Raw genomic sequence first — 8,066 nt, forward strand, 5'->3', positions numbered from 1 at the left:
GAAAAAAAATCAGTTTGGTTCTGACCAGGAAGGAAACCTGGGAGGTGGGGATAGGATTCACCAACATCCAGGAGGCTCCGAGTCAGATTCATTGATTTGATTAGATTAGATTCCTACAGTGTGGAAACAGGCCCTTCGGCCCAACCAATCCACACCAACCCTCGGAAGAGTAACCCACCCAGACCCATTTCCCTCTGACTAATGCACAAAACACTATGGGCAATTTAGCATGGCTAATTCACCTGACCTACGCATCTTTGGACTTTGGGAGGAAACCTTTTTTTGGTTCTTAGTCTGCAGGCAGGAGCTAGGTAGCTGATTTCAAAGAGAAGAGAGAGTGTGTGAGAACTGGTTGTGGAGGAAAAAGGGTGAGGAGATTGGTTTGGATTTCAGTTCACAGAAGAGAGCAATTGTGAGACTGAGATTTAAAGCTTTGGGGGAACAAAGAAACTACAGTTTAATACTATATAATTGTCTTATGAATTTCCATCCTGTGTTAATGGCGGTGACTTGTTTTCTCTGTTGTGTGTACTGAAATGGCGGATTTGTGGATGAGAAATTCAAATTGAACTCCATGTTCAGTTTTGATAGTTACTTGATCCGTGCCGATCTGAATATCATTGGACTTTTCACGTGGAAGGAAAGGTGTGTATTCTGTCCGTGGGCGAATATTTCAAATGTCAGTGTGACTGGAAAAGTACTGAGACACAGCCAAGTCCATGTTAGAGTGGTGACTGTGGAGAGAGAGTTCATTTGTTGTTAAAAGTCTGAAAAAAAAATCATGGCATATTTCCCAGGAACAATTAAGCTGCAGATTTGTTTTGTATGAGGACAATTTTTTAATTAACCATACAACCAGACAGACACAAGGATGCCTGCACCATGGAAAAAATTATGAAAACGGGATTGTAGTAAAGGAATTAATTCTCGATCATGGTCTGTAATCCATTGACATTGTCACGTCGGTTCCAGTGCCATGGGGAGACACTGGAAACGTGATGAGTGCAGTGTAGGTTTCAGTTATTAAACTGGAAAAAGTGCAGAAGAAATTTACAAGAATTTTTGCCAGGGCTCGGGTCTGAGTTATAGGGAGAAGTTGGACACGCGAGGAATTTTTTTTGTTTAGAGCAGAGGAAACAGAGAGGGGAATCTTTTCTGGATGTGTATAAGAACATGAGATGCTGAGGTAAGGTGAATGCACTCAGTCTCTTTCCCAGGGAATCAAGGAGTGGAGGGCATCAGTTTAAGGTCAGAGGAGAAATTATGAAAGGGTACCTGAGGGACAACAGTTCTACACAGAGGGTGGTGTGTATATTTGGAATGAGGTGCCAGTGGAAGTGGCTGAGGTGGGTGCATTAACAACATGTAAAAGACATTTGGACAAATACATGGATAGGAAAGGGTCAGAAGCAGACGGGCCAAGTGCAGGGAAATGGGGTTAGCATGGATGGACATTCTGGTTAGCATATGGGCCAGTTTGGGCCAAAGGGCCTGTCTCTGCTGTAGGATTCTGACTCCAAGTATATTTACTATTTCTCCCACTATCTCTGGTAGCACCCTGGGATGTATTCCATCAGGGCAAAGAGACTTGTCTACCTTGCGCTCCATTAGCTTGCCTAGCTTTAACACTTTCGTGATAATTATTGTTCCTTGCTCCTCACCTTCCTCAGTTTCCTTATCAATTACTGGCATGTTCTTCGTATCCTCCACTGTGAAGACTGACTGCTGTGTACTCATATTCCTGAACTCTGCTGGATAGGAATAACTGGGCACAGAACTCTGAGAGGTCTTCTTTGAGTCTTTATTGATGAGACATGGCAGTTACCTGGATAGTGTACATGCAAAACGCCTTCAGGCAGCATCAGGTAACTCCCTGCCTTTCCGATGTATGGCTCCCAAAATATACCTTTGTGGTTTGTGGTTTTCAATGGACGCTGTCTCTCAGTATTATTTCCATGGCAACGGCAGTTTAAAAAGTCGAGTTCAGCTCAACACTTTGTGGTTAAACCACATACCCCTTCCTCACGCCCCTGTGGCTCAGTCAGATATCTGACCGGCACTTCAGTTTCAGTGGGGCTGTCTGTCAGGATTCTGATGTGGAAGATCAGGTATTGGAGTGGGGTGGGCAAAGTTAAAAACCACACATCACCAGGTTATAGTCCAATAGGTTTATTTGGAAGTACAAGCTTTTGGGGTGTGCTATGATTTTGAACTTGATCAGGATTATCTCTATGGTAACAGTTAAGTGCTTCAACAATTACAGAGGCCATATGTTCCCTACACAATAGGTTCCCCTCTAGCAATATAAACAGCTATTCTGGCCCTGGGGATAGCTACTCATCACTTTTCTCCCCCAATCCCATCTAGCTTTCTGTTGATCTTTAAAGTTTTTCTCATCTCCTCGATTCTCCTTGGTCTTTGCCAATTTGAATGCTTTCTATTTCAGTTTGATAAACTCCCTTATTTCTTTAGTCACCTAGGGCAGATTACTCCTTTTCCTACAGTCCTTCCTTTTCACTGATATATACTTTTGCTGAGCAGTTTGAAAAATTCTTTGATATTCCTCCACTGTCTCTCAACTGTCCCACCCTAAAGTCTTTGCTTTCAGTCTACATTAGCCAACTCCTGCCTCATCCTATTGTTTTAGCACAGGAGCGTGGGATTGGATTTAATCTTCCCGCTTTCCAACTGTATTCGAAATTCAACCAGACTTATCACAAGTCTTTTATCAGATTACGAGGTGAGATGATGTTTCCTGGGTGTTTTGGTTTTCATCGCCAGAGACCTTGGCTTTGTAATTAAGTACAGGATAGATATTCACAACAGAGTATTCTGGACGGTGTGAATGTACTACACAGTTTAAAACCATAAATTACCGTCTCCCCTCAGTTTACATGATTTGGAGATGCCGGTGTTGAACTGGGGTGTACAAAGTTAAAAATCACACAACACCAGGTTATAGTCCTTCAGGTTTAATTGGAAGCACACTAGATTTCGGAGCATTGCTCCTTCATCATGATCAAATTAAACCTGTCGGACGATAACTTGTGTGATTATTTAACTCACCTTAGTTTAAAATTGCAAAATCATTATCTCCTACACGCTTCCTCACTATCTAAGTTTGGAACGCTAATCCACCTGACTATCCTGCTTTTTCCGAAAATCTCCTTTGGTGAAGGTGGTGAGTTTTGGATTCAACTTACCAGTTATTACTGTAAGAAGATAAGCCCTGGGCACAGGGGAGGCAACGCAGCCCTTCGAACCAGCTCCACCATTTAATACGGTGATGATTGAGCTCACCTCGGTCTCAGCTGGATTTTCCCACCTGCTCTCTCTCTCTCACCCTTCAACTCATTGCAAATTCAACATCTGTATCTCTTCAGTAAATTTGCTCATTGTCCTGGCATCCACTGCATTTTGAATAGGAAATTTCACAGATTCACAGCACATTGATATAGGTACATTCTTCTTCATGAGAATAGAATAGAAACAGGGTAATCGTCCATAGAGTCCACACCAACCCTATAATCCATCCCATTCAGTCTCACCCATTCCCTGTATTTCCCATAGTTAATGGCTTAACCTGCACAGGCATGGACACTGTGGGAATTTAGCATCGCCAACCTACTTAACCTGCACATCTTTGGACTGTGGGATGAAACTGCAGCACCCAGAGGAAACTTGCACAGACACAGGGAGAACGTGTAAACTCCACACAGTCACCTAAGGCTGGGATCAAATCCAGGTCCCTGACGATGTGAGTCAGCAATGCTAACCATTGAGCCACCTCTGCATAAAATCTGCTCCTCCTATTAACCACCCCACTCCACAGTTGGCTAAATCTATATTCCTTACATCAGAAATCAGGTTGTGGAAGCAGATGTCTCAGTAAAACCCAGTGGCGGTCCATATGTTCTGTGTGTCTGAATGTGGATCCGATACACAACACCCTCCAGTCCACACTTTTCATTCACTTTCCAGAGACGGGGCTCCAGTGGCTTCATGGGGACTACAACTTCCACAATCCCTGAAGCAGGGCCCACACGTGTGTGGGGAAACCTGGCACTGTACATGTACAGAAAGTGGGCCGATTTTGCAGCATGTGCTTTGGGTAAGTATACTTTGCAGAAAGTATTTCACACTGTGATTGGCTGGAGGAGGAATGCATCTGCTCATAGTATTGATCTGTTGAGGGGTCAGTGTCACCACATCCATATAGGACCATCCTCCATCCCCAACTCATTGCAATGATGGGAATCAACTAATGAGGAACGAAGAAGGATCTGACCCATTCTCCCAGCCTGAAGGTTCCTCTTCTGTCCAGGATCTGCCACCTCCCTTTCTGTTTCCGTCTGTTTCATTCTGCTGTTACATTATTGACTTGCAGCAACTGAAGGGAAAGGAAGTGAACCCAGAAAGGGTGCAGAGTCTAACCAGGGACGGGAAGTGGTGGCATGGATCTGTTTATCAGTTACTCCATGAGAATGAGGAGGGTGTACATTAGGGGGTAGCAGAGTCAGAACGGTGGGAGAGAGTAAGTGGTCTGGAGGGTTACAGCTTCGGGGGAAGAAAGGGGAAAAAGATATTCCAGAGAAATTAGAATAGTCAGCTCTGAATTTCTAATCTGTACATATTCCTTTATTCAGGGTGCTAGATGGTGAAGATTTGCAGACTGAAATCTCAAAATCATGTGCAGATTGTGATTAGATTAAACAACATTTGAAGAACCAAAGATGGAGAATCACTCGGCCAAAATCCTGCAACACTCTCTCTCCCAGCGTTGTCGGTCTCTCTGTGCCAAATGGACTGTGAATGGTACAAGACAGCAGTTCACTACCATCTTCTCAATGGTAACGAGAGATGGGGAATAAATGCTGGCTGAGCCAGTGATGCCCATATCCTGGAAACGGTTTCTATCTCTAGTTGCTGAAACCCATTGATGTTCCTGCAGGATGAAGAGGGACGCTGAGTGTATCGTCCAGGAGGCAGCACCATCACATTACCACTTCCTACACCCACACAGTAACACCGCAACATCACTGGAACAAAAGACAGTGAAACCAAAGGAGGACTTAGATATAGTCTTTGAGATAACGTCATGAAAGGGGATTGGAACAGAGCAGGAACAGGAGACTGAGCTGGATGGTCAGCTGTTTCCCATTGAATGGTGGAGCAGGATTGAAAGGCTGAATGGTCTCCTCCTGCTGCTATCTCCCAGGTATGTATATAGCCATGGAGCCCGGGTAGGAAGAAGTGGGCAGGGAATCTCCAGAAGATTGCACTTCCACAACAGTTTTCAGTGATGGATGGTTTGATGGATTTTATTTAACATTTATCTTTAAAACAAGGTTTGTAAATTTTGGTTTTAAAATGTCGTAAAAGCTTTTTGCACAGCAAATAAAATTAAAGAAAATAAATTAAACTGTCTGAATATAACAGTTTTAAAGTTTTCAACCTTTGTAAAACAAAATCCTGTCTGTTCCCAGACACCATCACTTTCCAGTTCCTCAAACTCCAGGGAAATATTCCCTCCTTATCTGAACCTTTGGTTTGATTTAACTGCTTTTCAGTTCTCGTTCTGTGAGCTGTGAAGCGTTCTTTTTCCCTATTTCTCCGACCCAGAAATGTGATCACAGCGACCTTCCCACCATCAAAATCATCATTATGCCATTTTGCTTTTGGTTAACATATAATCACCAGCAGTGCAAAAGTGAGGACTGCAGATGCTGGAAACCAGAGCCTAGATTAGGGTTGTGCTGGAAAAGGCCTCTCGCCAAAACGTTGATTTTCCAGCTCCTTGGATCCTGCCTGATCTGCTGTGCTTTTCCAGCACCACTCTAATCTAGACATATAATTAACAGCAGTAAACCATTGGTGTAACCAAATAAATATTTCCAAACAAAGCCCATTACAGGCCAAGCAAACCATTACAAGTGACAGAGTGAGAAGGGATTAAATCAGAGTTGTGAGGAGGGGGCAGTGGTGGAGATAAAGCACTGTATCCCCTGCGGTGCCCACCTCCATCTAAAGGCATCCAGAGCACTGATGCACACCACATGCTTCTTCTCCAAGGACACCCTGCTGTGTAGCCTTTATCCTCAATCATAGAATAAAATCCCTACAGTGTGGAAGGAGAGCATTGGCCCATCAAACCCCACCGACCATCCGAAGAACATCATGCCCAGAGCACTGTAACACTGCAGTTCCCATGGCTGATCCACCTAGACTGCACAATCCTGGATCCTGTGGTCATTTTAGCACAACTGATCCACCTGACCTGCACATCTTTGGACTGTGGGAAGAAACCAGAGCACCTGGAGGGGACCCACACTATCATGGGGAGAATGTGGGAACTCCACACAGGCCGTTGACCAAGGCTGGACTCCAACCTTGTACCTGATGCTGTGAAGCAGCCGTGCTACAGTCACAATTTAAATCAAAGCAGATGATACCTGTTTATTGTCACATTGCTGTTTGTGGAGACTTACTGCCTAGAGAGACATCCTGAGGTTCAGAAAGTGGCAATGTAAGTTCAGTCACCTCCAGCCCAGTAAATGTGGTTATCAACAACATCAATACTCCAGCAGTGTCATCATGTACAAGGTCCACTCCTGACTCTGATGGACAGTAACATCAGAATCAGAGTCCTGCAGTCCACATGGAGCAGGGGGATGACCACTTCCCTGTGAGCACTCACTGGGCTCTCAGTCGGGTTGAAGACGCAGCAAATCCCTTGTAACACATAGGGGTGAACAGCTCCTACCCAGTGTGAACACGCTGGGGTCTCAGGGGGTGGGATGAATCACTGAATCCCTTCTCCCACACTGACCATCTGAATGTCCTCTCCCCTGTATGGCCTCACTGGGGTCTCAGTGGGGCAGGATGAATCACTGAATCCTCTCTCACACACTGACCATCTGAATGGCCTCTCCCCCTGTGTGGGCTCACTGGGGACTCCGCAGGTCCTGTATTTGAGTGAATCTCCCCCCACACTGGGAACAAGTGAATGATCTTTCCCAAGAGTGAGCTCGCTGGTGTTTAAGCAGGTCAGAGGACTGATGAATGCTTTCCCACACACTGAGCAGGTGAATGGCCTCTCCACGGTGGGAATGCAGCAATGTCTCCGCAGGTGAGAGATTTGAATGAATCCTTTCTCACAGATGGAGCAGGTGAAGGGTCTGAACCAACTGTGCCATCTCTGGTGCCTCAGCAGGTTGTAAGATCGAGTAAATCCCTTCCCATACGTCGGGCAGGTGAATGGCCTCTCCGCAGTGTGACTGTGTCAGTGAGTGTCCCACTGGGAGGGTTAAGTGAATTCCTTATTCTGATTGAGCCCGTACTCCTGTTTCTCTCAGTTATTATTGACAATCTCACACCAGAACCTGTTCCAGAGTGTGTTCCAGAAGATGCAGAATGGTCAGCTGCAGCTGGTCACCTGACCGGTCACTGGTCCTGAAAGGTTCACTCTCCACAGATGCTGCCAGATCTGCTGAATTTTTCCAGCGATTTGTGGGTTTTTTTCTGATTTCCCAGCATTTGCAGATGTTTAGTTTTCCAATACTCCTCTTGTCTGTTGCAGAGGAGTTTATTGATGAAATTAGAGGGTTTTGAAAATTGTACGTTAGGTCACACATCAGCTATGATCATCATGAATGGCAGAGCAGAGTTGAGGGGCTGAATGGCCTCCTCCTGTTCCAATGAAAGTTAACCATTGTCAGCTTGTGGCAACATTTCCCCTCACTGCTCAATTCACCTCCATGTCTAACACATTGTTACTGACTGAACAAACCTCCTGTGTTTGAAATTAACTTGCTAATGTTCAGTGGCTCCCTTTCCTGCCACCCGGATTTAACTCTCATCATGGAATGCTGTCTTGTATTACTGCAGGAATGCTTACAAGGACTAATCCTGGAGTCTGGATCCCCTGGGATCCACAAACCCCGTTTATTTCCTTCTTCCTATTTCATTCGGGCTATTGAACTCTCGGTTTCAATCCAATCTCCTGTCATGCTCTTCAACATGTCCATGTGGGTGGACTAGAGGCAGCTGGGATTTAATGAAGGGAA

At 45.0% G+C, this 8,066-nt stretch overlaps 1 long non-coding RNA gene across 1 annotated transcript in view; it reads left to right on the forward strand.

Annotated features, from left to right (window-relative positions):
- The window catches only part of LOC140458781 (uncharacterized), a 30,733-nt gene extending 23,067 nt beyond the window's left edge, over positions 1-7,666 (forward strand). The window contains exons 4-5 of the long non-coding RNA XR_011953697.1: positions 3,982-4,111; positions 4,647-7,666. This is a non-coding gene — a long non-coding RNA (uncharacterized lncRNA). The remainder of the gene's footprint in view (positions 1-3,981; positions 4,112-4,646) is intronic.
- The last annotated feature ends 400 nt before the right edge of the window (positions 7,667-8,066 follow it).

This window comes from Chiloscyllium punctatum, chromosome 34 (genome assembly GCF_047496795.1).
Source record: "Chiloscyllium punctatum isolate Juve2018m chromosome 34, sChiPun1.3, whole genome shotgun sequence".
Taxonomy (NCBI): domain Eukaryota; kingdom Metazoa; phylum Chordata; class Chondrichthyes; order Orectolobiformes; family Hemiscylliidae; genus Chiloscyllium; species Chiloscyllium punctatum.